We start from the raw sequence: 16,865 nt of genomic DNA, 5'->3' as shown, positions 1-16,865 counted from the left end.
CTCTCTAACTCCTCCCCTTCCTCCTCTCCTCCCCCTTTTCCCCTTCCTCCTCCCCCTTTTCCCCTTCCCATCCGGCGGGGCCGTGCGCGGCGGCTGCCGGCGGCCGGCGGGCGACGGCGCCGCACGCGGAGGCGGGCGGCGGGGCCGTGGCCATGGCGGGCGGTGGGGCCACGGCCGGCAGCCGGCGGTCGTGGCGAGCGGCGGCAGCAGCGGCATTCTTTTTTTTAAAGAAAAATTGTGATGATTCATTGAGATGTATTTGACTGAGAAGTTACAAATTTGTGGTTCATTGTTTGGATCTGTGATGTATTTGAGTAATTTCTTAGGATATTGTGATGTATTTGATTTGTGCGTATAAGTAACTTTATGATTTGTGATATGAATTTGGTGATGTGAATTTGGGATGTTACTTTGATTTCGGGATTTGCCTACTTGATTAGGGAGAAAATAAAAAAGAAAAAAGAAAAAGAAAAGGGGACCATCTGGTACTGCCGCTATTGTCTCTTTAGTCCCGGTTGGTAACATCAACCGGGACTAAAGATCCCCTCTCTTTAGTCCTGGTTGGTGATACCAACCAGGACTAAAGATGTCTTTAGTCCCGGTTATTTCAACCGGGATGATCTTTAGTCCCGGATCCTTACTCCCGGTTGGAAAACCGGGACTAAAGAGGGTTCCCAACCGGAAGTAAAGATGGTTTCTCCACCAGTGTTAGAATAACGAGCCGAGCCGAGCCGAGCTGGCTCGTTATCCTAACGAGCCAGACCAAGCCGAGCCGAGCCGAACCAGCTCAACATCCACCCCTAGTTGTCACTGGAACTCTTCATTTCTCTTCCATCAGCTTGTTGTACTTAGCTAGGCTCACTCAGTCACTATCTTTTTTATGGAAAAAAAAAGGGCGATTTTAGATCGTCAAATGTTGCATGTTTGCTTCCTGAATCGATATTTGTATAGTAGCAAATGATATTTTGCATGGAAAAACTCCACTAATGCAAGTATCCATTAGGTCTCTTGATAATCATATTGCTACCATTCCAGTGATCCTACCATCCAACCAAAACTAAGAGGTACATACAGGAGCGTCAGAAGGGGCATGAGTTTACCAAAAAAAAAACAAAATTCTCTAATGCCGCTGTCACCGGTCACAACTCACAAATAAGACTAAGGGCCTGTTTGACGCAACTCCAGCTCGAGCTCCAACTCTCCTGGGGCTGTAGCCCAACCAAATAGTTTCAGCTCCATAAAAAATGGGAGTGAAGTTGACTGCGGCACTCTCACAAAATGAACTAGAAATGTGAAGCAATGTTTAGACTGTTTCACAATTCTGCTCCAAACTCAACTCCTAAAGTTAAATTTAGTAGTTAGAGCTCTACTAAATGGGCCATAACATCGCCACCTCACCACCAAGTCACAGCTTTGCACTTGCTACACGGGGCCACCTTAGAACAGCCACAAAATCCACAGAGTCCTGTCAAAGCCGCCGCCGCCGCCATCCCTGCAGGATACACCTGCCGATCGATATGCTCCAGAACCATGATGATCGATTCGTAGAAGATGAGGCCAAGCTTTGATTTTATCTATCAGAGGTGGCGACATGCCTTGCCACCAGTTTCAGCTTCCACTGTTCCATAAGAAGGATGGTGTGGTCTATAGTGTGTGTGTAGCTAATCGGGAAGAGGCTTCTGATTTCTGACGGTATAATCTCATCAGGATTAATTTGTTTCTCAAGGTGTATGTCATTGCCTCCAAATTTCTTCTTTCTTTTCAAAGTTATCTTATTTGTAATTTAGTACGACAAAGTAAACCATGACCAAATCATTGCTAGCTATGTGCCTGCGTTTGTCTTCAGAATTTCTTCTGATTTGTTTGCTCAACTGAAACTTTGGAACCATCGTATGCAGTAATCTATCTAGCAGGTAAGCTTTACATACATATGATCATCCTGCAGGCTGCTTTGGTGATGTTGTTTATATAGTCGGAGAACAACAAAAGAAGACTGTCACTTCACATAAAAAAACATGAGTACATACCTATTTTATTTTACGGATTTGGAATTAAGTTGGCTGAGCTGCAGCAAAAAAAAATGCCAGCGGAATTGTTTTATCAAGAGAAGTTAATGGATTTGGAATCGGCAAACACCATTCATCACCAATACAAGTATAGAAGGACTTAGCTCTGAAGCAGTGTAGGCTATTACTGACAAAGTCAAAACTGCATATGCTGGTTGCTGGACAGCACCATGTATACTCTCTGATTGTAACACAAGAGCTCCAAATATCTCCAATGCCTAGCATTGCAACCAGACTGGACTGTGGTCCTAACAACACTTCATCACTCAGCTTGTAGAACTTGAGCTTGTCATCACTCCTCAGTTTTGACTTTCTCAGTAGTAGCTCATCTCATCTCATCCTTTCTGAAGCAACAAAGTCAATTAGCCTACTTCATCACTCCTCAGTTTTGACTCTATCAGTAGTAGCCTACTGCATTTCTGAAGAATTGATTAATGCTCATCTCATCCTTTCTGAAGCAACAAAGGCAGCACAAATGCAGGATACCATATGCTTGTCACATATCTTTTGTGAAAACGCAGTCTGGTTCTCTGCATTTATTGAAGCTGTGCATGTGAGTTGTATATACACCTATAGCTGCATGATTAATCAATTCTTCAGCTCAAGTGTAAAAATGTTGGAATGCTCGATTGTTGGACTAGCTTCCATGAAACAATCCATTACTCCGTTTGGTAAAAAAGAGAACGACGCCAGTCAGCATCTTTGGAACCATTTGATGAGAACCATATAATTATGAAAAATAAAATATCATAAGAAAATTCTCCTTCCAAATATTTAGCATGTTCTGAAAGCACGCCTTACATTCTTGTATCATATCAACCAAACCTTAATTTAACCACGTAGGTAAGTGGTAAGGATTAATACAAAATTTTCATGCACATAACCACTCTGAAGTCTGGACAATAGATGGGGCAATCCATACTGACCAAGAAAATCTGGAAGGGGGATTCAAGTAGCTCAACGTTTCTCCAATTCGCATTCGTACTATCAAGGAGACTATGGGTGAGGCAATATCAGGCTGGTGGCTACTGCTTCGCCTTATGTTTATGTTTCTAGCTACTAAAGAAGGTCAGTGCATAAATGGATCGTTGAAATGACAACTCCTGATGCCTCCTAGGCCAATATCCATGCATAACAGCACAACTCGATGCATAGCCATCGAAATTGTGTGATCTGCCTTTATCAAGTGTTCATCTATCCCTTTCTCAGCCAGTAGAATTTCTTGTTCCTTATCTGATCTTCAATTTGTAAAACATTTCATTAATTTGATGCAATTATTCAACCTTCTCATTGCAGTTCAATGTGACACATACAATATATATGTATAGGCCAATCATATGATGGGAGACAAGAGATATATCATTGCTTTTTTATACATCGGATAATGTTCCACTCAGTTCCCCGGAGAGCGACTCCTAGAATGCATGAAGTTAAACCTCTAACTCTAAAATTATTCGTAGATTAAAAAATACTAGCCGCCAACTCGTGCGTTGCATGGGCTCTATCAATATAATATAAATAAATATATAGGTTTTAATCAGATGTCGAAACTTTGATTATTTGTTTTTCAAAATATCTCTCTAAAAGGCAATTAGCAGGATTGCCCCCTACAACTTTACCTTATTTATATTCTTGATTTTCCCACACAACTCTTTAATAAATAGATAGAGAATAATAAAAATATCAAGTAATTTAATTATCATAGAATAATTAAAAATTTTGATAATAGCAATAAAATCTTAGCCCACGTTGAACTTCGCGTGTGGCAGGCAATGCTTGCACTGCAAGATTTTTGTAATTATTGAATTGCTAAAGAAGACAGCCTTTTGATTATCTATTTAAATTAGTAATAGAAAGGTTTACTGGTGTCGTAATTTTAGATTTTTTTTGATCAAGTAAATTCAAACTGTACAATTAATCAATGAAAAGTACTGGAGCATAAACTGTTCTTTGGGTATATGATCTATACTTCCAAATTTTAAAAAATAATAAGTATCATGATGTACTTGTCTAAATATCTATTTTGTACGCTCAAAATTTAGAAAAAAAAACTATATTAGTGAGTCATAACTAATGTGACCCATAGTTAACATGATTATGTTGGTCGCCAACCTGTGCATCACACGTGCTATTATATAATTATTATAAATATTAAAAAGTTAATATGCTAAATGTTACTTTTCTAATTATACCTATTTAAACCAAAAAGGGTCCACATCAAGGACTGCATACAAATTATTAATTTCAAACTTCGGAATTAAACTAATAAAATACTATAAAACAGGAGTCAACTTCATATTTATTCATTTAAATTTTGGAATTAGCATTTTTTTAGGAAAAAACTGAAACTAAAGAGTGTATGATATTTATTAATTCAAATTTTGGAATTTTTCGAAAAAAACTGAAATAAGGAGTGGATGATATTTATGTAATATTCTATTGCTCTAGAATATTTCAATTGAAACATATTCTGTTGTGTTTTACTTAAAATTATACTTATAGTGTACAGATTAACAAAAACTAATTAATATAATCGAGAGTTAAAATACTAAGTTATTTATAATTCATGCAAAATCTTAAATTGAGAGTTGATATTTCTTAATATATGCATGTTTGTAAATAATGACATCTAATTGAAACTGCAATGAAGTTTTATTTATATTTGCATTATAGGTGCAACAAAGTTGTTTTATTTTGTGGATCAATACCTAAATTTTATATTATTAGATGTGGTGATGGTGTGGTTGAGTCCTGATCTCATTTCAGATGAGAAATATGTAAATAAAACAACCAAGATGAAAAAAAAAAGATTACCTCAAAATCTGGATGGAGAAAATAGTCTGAACCTATAGAGTCTGAGGTTGCGTGTATCCAATTGACGTCGTCAGTTGAGCAGTATATGCACACACCGGCACGCTGCTGATCGTCATGTGCAAGACAAAGGAGGTCGATGTGGCCTCCATCATGCCATACTCCAGCGTTGTGAAGAGTAAGTTGTTGGCTTTGTCTATGAGTAATGGAGCAGCTCCTGCTGCGGGCAGAGATTGATGAAAAGTAAAATCGTAATTACCTGTGGATGACACGATGAATATAAGATCCTCATAGTTAAAAATTGCCCCTTGACATAGATTAGTTAATTTAATAATATCTTGAAAATTGAACGTGAACCATATATATATATATATATATGTCGGTCCTAGGATTAAATTGCATCTTGCCTGACAAATAAAATTAGTAATGAAATAACCAAGCAAAATGGTTGAAGCATAGCCAATCTTTTTGGAATGATACAAAAGGAGCAGTACATCATAAAAAGTGTGGAAAAAAAAGAACTAACCTTAAATGAATCTGCATGATATGCATGACAAAGATAGCTATAACAATTATAGTCATCAAACTTTTGCTCTAAGAAACATAGCAAAGTAATTAGCTTGGCTAAAAACGATAATATGTAACTCAAAGATAAACATTTGCATGTACCATTGTTTACTGGAAAGTAATTTGTAAGTACCAAAGTAATTAGCTTTCAGTTGAATCTGATGCAGATGCCATTGTCTTGCTGATTGGTTACCGCTGCAGATCTATTTAATATATACGTACGAAAAATAATGATATATTTGTAATTACCGGCACATGATGTTCAAAGAGCAGCTTTTCTATTTGCATCACTGTTATTTTGGCTGCAAGAAGCAAGATCATGTCATCGGTCGAATTTGTGTACGCAAATATACCGTGCGGCCACTTGAACCAAGCAATCCGTATTATGAATTAGTAACGACAGAAAATAAAATCAAACAGTGCAAGCAGTTATATAATCGCCTCTCCTGATGTGCTTTCTCTTCATAATTGTTCTCTCTCCTTATTGAGGATCTGCTTGCTCCTGCAGCAGCGCTGCATATATACACGCATGCGCTTCTTGTTAAACACAGATAAAGACGGTTAGGGAAATAAAATTAGCATTACTTTTTACCTAATTTTGAAGCAGAAAGATTGAAGGGCGATGTCCATCTCCTCGCGTGGAACGAAGTTGTCAGTATTCTGGGTTTGATCGGATTAACGTTGATGGCCAGCCGGCGAATGCATCTGCCTGGTTTACGCTCTCGTCGTTCCCATCTACGTTCCGCTCGTATAATCGACTGGCTATTTCAGATGGGATCGATGGGGGTAGGCGCTACCGAGAGATATGATATAGTGCGGGCAAAATTGGTTATATGGCATCGAAAGTTCACGTTTTTGGTTTTATAGCACCGAAAGATACCGGTTCACTTTAATAGCACCCAAAGTTCACCCTGTTCCCATTTTTAACACTTCCGTCAATTTTTCCGTCCGTCTTGATCGCTATTGACCCAGCCACGCACACGATATGACGTTTCTACCCCTCATTGACATGCATTCTACTTGTACTTGTGAGGGGTAGAAACGTCATATCGTGTGTGTGGCTGGATCAAGACGGACGGAAAACGACCGAGAATTGACGGAAGTGTTAAAAATGGGAACATGGTGAACTTTGGGTGCTATTAAAGTGAACCGGTATCTTTCGGTGCTATAAAACCAAAAACGTGAACTTTCGATGCTATATAACCAATTTTGCCTATAGTGCGTTACATATACTGCAAGGTGGATGGGCTTTAACGTGGGCCATAACATTAAGCGTAGAGACTGGATTTTACATTAACGGTTACAATGGTACGATATATCTAAACAATAGCTAGATCTTTCTGGTTAATATGAGATCTTGTAGAAAGTTCTCAATTAGTATATGTATAGATTAGATTTAAATATTTGAAAATGGAAAATACACTACTGGAAAACTGATCTTTACTCGCTCGCCCCAAAACCACAATAGTCCCGGTTATAAAAAGAACCGGGACTAAAGATGATCTTTAGTCCCGGTTTAAAACCCCATAGCCATTCTATGATATTTAGTCCCGGTTGCTAACACCAACCGGGACTAAAGATGATCTTTAGTCCCGATGATCTTTAGTCCCGGTTCATCCCCTGTCAGTCCCTTGTCAGAGGGGTGGGGATCTTTAGTCCCGGTTGGTGTCACAAACCGGGACTAAAGATCACCACTTTAGTCCCGGTCTTTACTCCCGGTTAGTATTACCAACCGGAACTAAAATCACGCCTAGTATATAATCCCTATTCCCTATCCTCTCCCCCACAACCGGCCTCAATCTCCTCAACAACAACCGGCCTCTCCTCTCCTTAGATCCATCTCCTCTCCTCCTCCCTCTCCTCCCCTTCCGCCTCCCATCCCGGCCCTCTCCTCCCCCTTCTCCCTTCCCATCCAATGCCCAGCAAGGGCCACCTCCTCCCCCTCCTCCCTTCCCGAACACGTCAGGCGGGGCCGCGCCCGGCGGGGCCGCACGTGGTAGGCGGCCGGCGGGGCCGCACGCAGGCCGCGCACGGGGAGCAGGCGGCGCTACCGGCATCCATTCTTTTTTTCTTTTTTTTTACAATTTGTGATTCACTTAGATGTATAATTTTGTGATTTGTTGTATGGATCTGAGATGTATAATATGTGATGTATTTGGTTTGTGTGTATTTTTTTAATGATTTGTGATGTATTTGATTTGTGTGTTGAAGTAACTTAAGATTTGTGATGTGAATGTTTTGGGATATTACTTTGATTTAGGGTTTGATTTAGGAATATGCATCCCACTCGATTTGGGAGAAAATACAGGGATTAAACTCTGGCTAAAAAATAATGAAAAGAAAAGAAAAAGAGACCTAATGGGACTGCCGCTACCCTCTCTTTAGTAGGACTAAAGATAGGTACCAACCGGGACTAAAGATCGATCTTTAGTCCCGGTTATTTCACTCGAGACTAATGGTAGCGATCTTTAGTCCCGGATTCGTAGTCCCGGTTGGATAACCGGGACTAAAGGGCGGTTACGAATCGGGAGTACAAAGGGTTTCTCCACCAGTGATATAGATCTGCCATGGAAAGTACTTTATGTATGGTGATACATGAAAATATAGAGTTGTGTAAACATATACTTTGTAAAAGTAATGCATGAGACATGCGCTATAATGCAAGTGGGCTGACCTGCGAACCTACATTTATGTTAAATAAGGGGTAATCTATGGATTTCCGTGTAATGGCTCGGCTTGCCCCGTCGTAAAGATGCAAGTGGGTCAACCTATAAACCCATTTGTAGGTCAAATTAGTAGGTAACCCACAGTTTACCCACTAATTTTGTCTATAAGCGGGTTCGCGGGTTGGCCTACTTTCATCCCTACATTTTTAGGGTTATATATATGGTTTTGGAAGACTTTGTGAAAATATACGCGTACAACAGTTCAAAAATGCGCGACAGGTTGTTTCCCGTGGCATGGAGCCGCGGGACCAACGGCCGGAACAATCCCGCGATGCTGACGCGCGGTACTGCGTCGGTCCTGCGGGCCCGCTGGCTGGCCACGCGCGACCGAGCAGTGCGCGATGCCCGGTCTGCATGACCGTGTGGTGCCGCACGGCTGGCTGGCGGGACCGCTACGGTACCGCTCTCCCGATTCATGGGATTGTTCCGGCCGTCGGTCCCACATCTCCGTGCGGCGCTAAAAAATCAATCGCGCATTACCAAACCGCGGTACGCGTGTATTTTCACAAATCTTTGAAAACATTATATATAATTATAAAAGCGTGAAAAGTAATATATATTTTCAAATTTTGTTCCTAAACTCACAGCCGTGCGTCTCAAATCCAATCAAGACAGACCACTCAACGCTGTGCATACATACGAGGAAGCTGCGTGTTGTGGCAGTAATAACAACTCAATTAGCCAACACAAGTTGTAGTTTTAATTCATCGTCGTAATTGATACATTGGTCTAGCACGAATGCAGAATGCCCCATGCATTCAACATAAATACTGCACTAATTAATTTTACGACATGGGCTGCATGTTAGATGCAAAGATGCTTAAATTATTATCAGTGTTGATGCAAAACAATTTTCTTGTGATGATATGATGAAGCAGGTCGCTCTCTCCGTCGCTGTAATTAAGAAAACAAGTTGAATGATATAAGTTGTATTTTCTTTTTCCCTTGTACTATATGATCAATCAACATGATCTAATGTAAATAAGTGGTTCTTTTAATTTGGCCACTAAAATAAACAATCGTTTAATTTGTTCAATAAAAAGTTATCACTACGCCAGATCGGCCCATCTGTGACGGCCTATTAGTGACGGACCAAAGTGCCTCGTCAGAGATAACCTCATCTGTGACGGGTTACAATAAATCACGTCATAGATAGGGCTCAAGAAAATAACCCGTCACAGGTAAGTACTCATCTGTGACGGATCTATATAAGGAACCCGACACACAACATCTTTAACGTGTCTACATATAGACCCGTCACTGATGACCTCTTACCTGTGACGGGTTTTAAGTTTGTAACCCGTCACAGGTGAGATACCTCACCTCAAACGTGTTGGATTTTTATACCCGTCACTGGTGAGTTAAAAAAAAAGAAACCCCTACCACCCACCCAGGGGGCCCACTACCCACCCACCTCCCGGCCTTATCTCCTCTTCTCTCAACTCCTCCCCACCACTCTCTCCTCTTCCTCAACTCTCTCCCTCACTTCCTCCCGACCTCCCGCCTCCACCTCTCTCTTCTTCCTCCCGACCTCCCACATCTCGCCGCCTCCCGACCGCCGGCCGCCTCCATCTCCCACGCCTCGCCGGCCCCCGGCCATCGGACGCCGGATCCGGCCGACAGCGCCCCCCCATCGACTGCCGGACTCCTCCCCCGCCTCCCCCACCAGATCCGGCCTCCACGAGGTCGGGGGACGTGGATACGCATCCCGGCCACCTCCCGGCCGCTAGCGCCTCCTACACCGACTGCCGAACTCGTCCCCCACCTCCCCCACCGGATCCGGCCTCCACGAGATCAGGAGACGTGGATCCGCGTCCCGGCCACCAGACGCGGCCGCCTCTCGACCGTCGGACGCCGGATCTGGCCTCCGGGAAGCCGGATCCGGCCGCCAGCGCCTCCCACACCGACTGCCGGACGCCTCCCCTGCCTCCCCCACCAGATCCCGCCTCCACAAGGTTAGGGGATGTGGATCCGCGTCCCAGCCGCCGGACGAGGCCGCCTCCCGACTATCGAACGCCGGCTCTGCTTCCCCTTTGCTCCGGCGGCCGGATGTGCCTCCCACCAGAGGGCGCTGCCGCCTCCACCTCCCGACCGTCCCTCGCCATGGCCGCCATCCTCTTGTTTTGCTTTGATATTATATTGTTGTATGTGGATTGAGAAATTCTTGCCATCCCCTTTCTGTGAATGTGTGCTATATGACTTCTATGAATGTGTGCTATATGAGATCTATCGGTTTGAATTTCTTGTGTGAGCAAAGCAACTGTGACAACGAGCACCACCATGGCAGCGTGCGCCATTTTTTCTTTTGCTAGGTTTTTCACACCAGTGACGGGTTGCACGCTATGTCTTTCAATTTTTTTTGTTGGGTTAAAGATATCACTGACGGGTCACAATATAAGGTCCGTCACAGGTTAATAGTCACCTGTGACGGGTTTTATATATGGTCCGTCACAGGTGTTGGTCACCACTGACGGACCTTCACCCGTCAAAGGTGAGGACAGTCATCAGTGACCACTTATCTCTGACCAGGGCCAAATCCGTCAGAGGTGACAGTTTGAGCCCGTCACAGGTAGCCTTGTCCGGTGTAGTGTATAACTAATGTACCCTTTCGTTATGATCTTACTTTACACGAACCAGAGAAAGATGTGGAGACTTGTCTTGTACATGAGAAAGCCAGACTAGCATTCACACAGTTGGCTCCTTGGAACATATGAATTTTGCAAGAATTTCATAGAGATTAGTTCAATTTTACAAAAATCCTCCCCAATTCCTTCGATTCAATGGAGTCCTTTTTGCATCAAGTGAGATTCTTCTTGGTTCTTAGTTCGAACCAGCCAGACCCCCAATGATTTGTTCCTAACTAATGTTTAGGAATCGTTAGTAGTCCTTGTGATGTTAATTAAGCACTGAAGCAAATCATTCTTCAGCATATATAATGCAAGAGCTGTTTTATCTTACTTTGAGTATAACTATGAATTCCAAATATCTTCTAAAGCCGGAATTTGCGAGTGGGATAGCTCAAATTCTTCATATAAGTTGTATGCTTCAGAGTCTACATCCCTATATATATAGGGATGTAGTATAGCTAAAACACACCCACACCCTTGGCCTCCCCGCACCACCCACCCACCCCACCACCTATATATATATAGGGATGCGCTAAACCGCACCGAGGGTGTGGTATAACTAAACTACTCCCCTCACGGCACCCCCCCATTAACCCATAAGTAATTGAGTTACTAACGTCTTTTTCTTTCCTCCCGCACTCTTATCAGTTTGGTTCTCCATTGGCCCATGAGTTACTGAATTACTGGATCTGTTAACCCATTAGTAAGTGAGTTACTAACGTTTTTTTCTTTCCTCCCGCACGCACTCCTATCTATTTTCCTATCTATTTTGTTCTCTACTAGCCCACATGAGTAACTGGATTACTGAGACGGTTAACCCATAAGTAATTGAGTTACTAACTTTATTTTTCTTTCCACCCACACTCCTATCACAATTGGCACATTAGTAAAATGATTACTGAGTATGTAGTAACTGGATTACTGAGGCTGTTCACCCATAAGTAATTAAGTTACTAACGTTTTTTTATTTTTCCTCCCTCACTCTTATCGCAATTGGCCCATCAGTAAATACAACGCAACCTGACGACATAATGTTCTATTTTGTGTACAATAGGACAATATTGAACAAGAAGAATAGTATCCAACATTGCTTCTCTCGGTGTATGGAATTAATTTCTAATTCCAAATGACTAACACAGCCACATTACTGCTAATACAAACATCATGTAGCCACATTATTGCTAACACAAACTTCTTGTAGTAATAGAGGTAGTAGTCTAATGATGCACTGTCTAAAGAACAGGAATACATATTTCTCTTAATGTTGTTTCTTCTCTGAATTCATGGCAGGGAACCTTCAGCTGGGGAATGCAATATGCTGAGAGAGACCCATAGACGCCGGACAGTGCAAGTGCCACACATCATTGTCGAGCCCACGCAGTGTTGCAGATTCCTTAATCCTCCCCGCCAACATTTATCCATCACCCATGCAAGAAACATTGAACTGTCACTTGCACTTGTTCTACACGTGTGAAAAAAATTTAAAAATACATCAAAAGCATGCACTCAAGTACTATATGTAGATAAAAAGAAAATGGTAAGATCATTCAAATCTTCAATTGTGGATTATTCAAGGCTCCAATCATCTGAACTATAGTATGTCAGAACTCAAACCAATTTGAAGATATCTCAGACAAGGTCACACAAAGGCTAATTGCACTTGCCCAGGTTAACTGAATCTAAAACCAGTAACAACCAATATCCTTTTCTGTTAAAAGATCAGAGAGTAAATAAGTACTCAAAACAATTAATAGTTCAGTCCTTTCTCTGCAGTGGGCAATGATGTATTAAAACCTCAGCCTATGTGCCCAGATTCACATAGTCCACCCAAATTTACATGGTGTATTCATGAGAAACATAATTTTATTAAATAAACAAATTTACATGTGCCCTTTCTCTTGGTCTTAATTAAAGTCTCTTCTCCAAACAAACTTACAACTAGTATGTCAGAAGAAACCAAAAAGGGCATAACGATTTAGTTCACCTAAATTTTCTTGACAGCATGTACATTCCAAGCAGCGTTTACTTCTTTAAATCTCATCAGTGAACCTGTTCGCTTACAAAATCATTTGAAGAGATTTTTCTAAGCGGAAATCACACACAACGAAAGAGAGAAATCATCAGAGTGATGCGGATTTTTTTCAGAAGCAGGTCGCAGTAAATTCAACCATAGACTGGAACCAACACAAGATACAGTAAAGGAGAAGGAACGTGAGTGGTGCAAAGTGCAAAGCATGTAGGATGTGGAGGAGATGGTGGTGAATCTGGACATAGATGTCATCGTGGAGGCGGTAGACTGTGCCGTCAAGGCATCAACCTTGCCGGAGCGGTAGTGGCTGCGCACGGGCCTTAATCTCCTCCTCATCCGGCGAACGATCAGGTCAGACCGGCGAGGGATGCATGAGTGCGTTACCTCCTGCTGATGGCACTGCCCTGGTGGTCTCACGCCCCTTTGGCTCCTTGCCGCATGCGTTGTCCTGCACGGGCGACGGCGACTGTCGCTCCTTGGTCACCGTCGCCTTCGACGATTGGGATCCGTTACCTCCTGCTTGTCGATCCTAACAGCCAGATCCGGTGGTGGAACGACCATGGAGGACGGCCGATCTGCTCAACGTCGAGTAAGCTGGCGGTCCTCCCCGGTTATGGCCGTCAGCCGTTCGCCGCCAGGAGCACCTCCGCCTGTTCAGATCCAAAAAAAGGAAAACAGATGGGTGGTTAGTCACAGCATGGGAACCTACCGTCGGAGTGGTTGTCACAGCCGTGGTCATGCGGGATGTCGATGCCCCCGATGATGAGGGTCGAAGCCGTGGCCGACGCGAGGTGCTGGCGGGTTCGGCACCGCATCGACCACGGCCAATGTGGATGGCCGGCCGAGGAGCAGGGAGGGCCATGCATGGGAAGAAAGGCGCGGGCTCTCGGACGTCTGCGTCGGTGGAGGGCGGACGGTAGAGCCTGGGGGAGGACGAACGCCGGCGACGAGGGAGGGTGCCTCTCCAGATCCAAAAGAATAGGTAAAATAGGTTGGTTGGTTATGGCTGGGAATAAATATGTACAGTGGATTCTGTTGATAGTACTAATTAGTAACTGATTTACTATGGTTAGGAGGATCGGCACGAGTTGGGACCCGGGGTGTGTTGGTTATGTGGAGGGTTGGGGACGGGGTGGGGGGTAGGGGTGGGTTGCTTTTTAATACAACGCACCCCACGTGTAGTATAGTATCTATATATACACGCACATACACACACACCCAGGGTGCGTTATAACTAAACTACTCCCCTCACAACCCCCAACCCCCACCCCCACCCTCCCCCCTACCCCCCAGCCACACCCACCCCACATCCCTCACCCCGCACCTTTTAGAAATAACGTATAATAAATTAATTACTAAATGATTGTTTGTGGCGCAATATACGATAAGTAACATATTTACTATACGTAAAAATTGAATGATGTATCAATCCCGCACCTTTTGCTAGCCCAGCCACCAACAATAATATGTGTGACTTTAGTAATTCATTTACTATCAGTATGTTTTCGATAAGTAATCGAGTTACTATTCTCGAGTAAATGAGTTACTATCAGAGACAAAGCCCATTAGTAAATGAGTTACTAACAGATAAGAGTAACATTTGTTTGGCACTTCCCTTATTGGCCCATGAGTAAATGCGTTACTAACAGAGACTTGGCCCACAATGAGTTACTAACATATAAGAATATCGTTTGCTAGCCACATCTCGTATTGGCAATGAGTACATGCGTTACTAATAGAGACTCAGCCCATGAGTAAATGATTTACTAATAGATAAGAAGCAACATATTCATGGAATAAAAAAATTACTGATATGTATTGGGATTATCCAATCATGGAGGGAGTAAAAAAGTTACTTAGTAGTTGATTGGGCCTGATATATAAGGTAGTAAATATTTTACTGCACGAATACGGGTATAATGGACTTTGTTTTTACAATTGATCGTGCCATCATCGTTACAAACACATATACACTCGGTACCAAAAAAAAAAAGCACAATCCAGAGGGCATCGCATCGCCTGCCACCGAAGCCTGTCATCAATTGTGGTGTGGTCGTCCTGGGTTGACCCTTTGTGTTGGCCGCCGGCGACGAACGTTGACGAAGGACATGTCGAGGATGGCATTCCAGTGGCACCACCACCACTGGCATAATCTTCTCATGTTCTTTTCTAGTTTCCTGAACACAAATGAATTCACAATTAAAAAGAAAATTCAGATATAGATGAGCAACCAAAAAAATTAGAACATGTACATCTTCAACAGAGCAAATACCAACCACCATACCATCAAGATGTGCATCCACCTGCAAGAGTGCACACTGTAGATGCTGATGCCTGCAAGAATTAGAAGTTAATAATTTCAGTAAAATTTAGACCTTAGTCTTAGTCTGAAGATGTCTGTTCTGTCAAAAATATACAGAGAAAAAAGGGTATGTTCAACAGCGAACATATCTAGTCAGAAGTTCAGAAAAAAAAATTCAATCGATGTGCTCCTTTGAACAACAAAAATTTAGAAAACTGCTATCCGATCGAGCTTTTTGAGCTTTCATCTATCCGAAAATTCAGAATCAGGACATGCAGTACTAATTTCAGAAAAATACGACGAATACTGTACACATGCTGTAAAAATATCACATATCTCAGAGTTTACACATCTCACAGGACATGCAGTACTAATTTCAGAAAACTACGACGAATACTGTACACATGCTGTAAAAATATGACATATCTCAGAGTTTACATATCTCACTGCTTATTTGTGAACTAGATTAGTGAACCAAATTTGTCACTTGAATTGCTAGTAAAGTACCTGAACTGCTCGTAAAGTAATTAAACAATGGCTCCAATATCTCTAATTAGTACCTGAAGAATCAAAGCACAAACAGCATCGCATAACATTGTTATTCAGCCAAATTAACCGAAAAAAATCTCCAAGATTTCAGCAATTGGAAAGACAACAAGTCATTACAGCTTATTGAATAGATCCCACAACAGTCTGAGCACTCAAAAAAACTATGTCCAATTAAAATAGTATGGAGAACAAACCGAATGGAGACCACGGCAAGACGACATCGCAGCACCCTAGACCACGACAAGAGGGATGTCGGGGACGCGCGGGGCCGCTGGATACGGCGGATCTGGCGGCAAGGCTCCCAAAGGCTACACCCTTCTTCACCCCTGGCGTCCTCAAGTATTCCTCGTCGATGCAGGCTAACCTATGGAGTGCAGGGAGCAGGAGCTCGTGTCGCCCTGTAGCATGTACATCTGGAACAGAAGAACAAGGGGCATCTACCAGCAAGGAGCTTCTCACATGATACCCATGCCATTGAAGCTTCCAGATCTGGAGCAGAACCACCATGCAAAATCCCATCGCATGAAGTAAAGAAAAAAAAAAGAAAAACCAAATTCTGATTCGTTCCTATACGCAGGGAGGGCAGAGGAACCCTATAAATCCCCCAATCCCCAAACCCTAGAGAAGTCCCCACCTCACCAAGGAGAACGATACAGCAATAGGGATCCAGCGGAGGAGTTGGCGTCGGGAGGTAGCGCGGGTGCGGTTGGTGGAGGCCTCGTCGGCAGCCTTGGCGGAGGCGGCGCGCTTCTTGCTTTTCTCGCTTGAGGGAGGGAGCCGACGACAACCACGGAAACGAGAGCGAAACCGTCCCCGCCTCCTCGCCAGACATGGACATGCCCGTTCTTGCCGCCTAACCCATTAGATCCAGCACGGCGCCTCCTCCCTGTAGCACGCCATCGCCGTCGCCGCCGCCTCCGCTTCCTGATGCCACAGCTGCCGAGCCGGCTTCCTGCCTCTATAGATCCAAAAAAAAAAGGGGGGAAATTGATTAGTGGTTAGTTACGGTGTGGGACCAACACATGTATGTATACGACGATTTAAACACTACTACCAGTAAAACAATTACTCAGTAGAAATTGATAGTACCGTTAGTAACACCATTACGGGAATTGAGGGGGACAGGGATGTGCTAGTGTGGTGTGGTGTGGTGTAGGGGTAGGGGTGTGGGTTGCCCCCAGGGGGTGG

At 43.1% G+C, this 16,865-nt stretch overlaps 1 long non-coding RNA gene and 1 other non-coding gene across 3 annotated transcripts; both read right to left on the bottom strand.

Moving 5' to 3' along the window:
• Positions 1 to 11,872: 11,872 nt before the first annotated feature.
• LOC4352404 (uncharacterized) lies at positions 11,873 to 13,978 on the bottom strand. 2 transcript variants are annotated; one of them, XR_001541985.3, is made up of 2 exons: positions 13,211 to 13,978; positions 11,873 to 12,259 (listed from the first exon to the last, which is right to left on the bottom strand). It is a non-coding gene; the product is annotated as an uncharacterized lncRNA (long non-coding RNA). The 2 variants fall into 2 exon arrangements; XR_010738737.1 differs by having other exon boundaries at positions 12,782 to 13,801.
• Positions 13,979 to 14,707: 729 nt separating this feature from the next.
• LOC9267015 (uncharacterized) lies at positions 14,708 to 16,637 on the bottom strand. The gene is made up of 5 exons (XR_010738688.1): positions 16,312 to 16,637; positions 15,872 to 16,166; positions 15,636 to 15,688; positions 15,111 to 15,160; positions 14,708 to 15,003 (listed from the first exon to the last, which is right to left on the bottom strand). It is a non-coding gene; the product is annotated as an uncharacterized protein (transcript).
• Between the last annotated feature and the right edge of the window lie 228 nt (positions 16,638 to 16,865).

Source organism: Oryza sativa, chromosome 12 (assembly GCF_034140825.1).
Source record: "Oryza sativa Japonica Group chromosome 12, ASM3414082v1".
Taxonomy (NCBI): Eukaryota; Viridiplantae; Streptophyta; class Magnoliopsida; order Poales; family Poaceae; genus Oryza; species Oryza sativa.
This window is presented reverse-complemented; position numbering and strand designations above follow the sequence as displayed.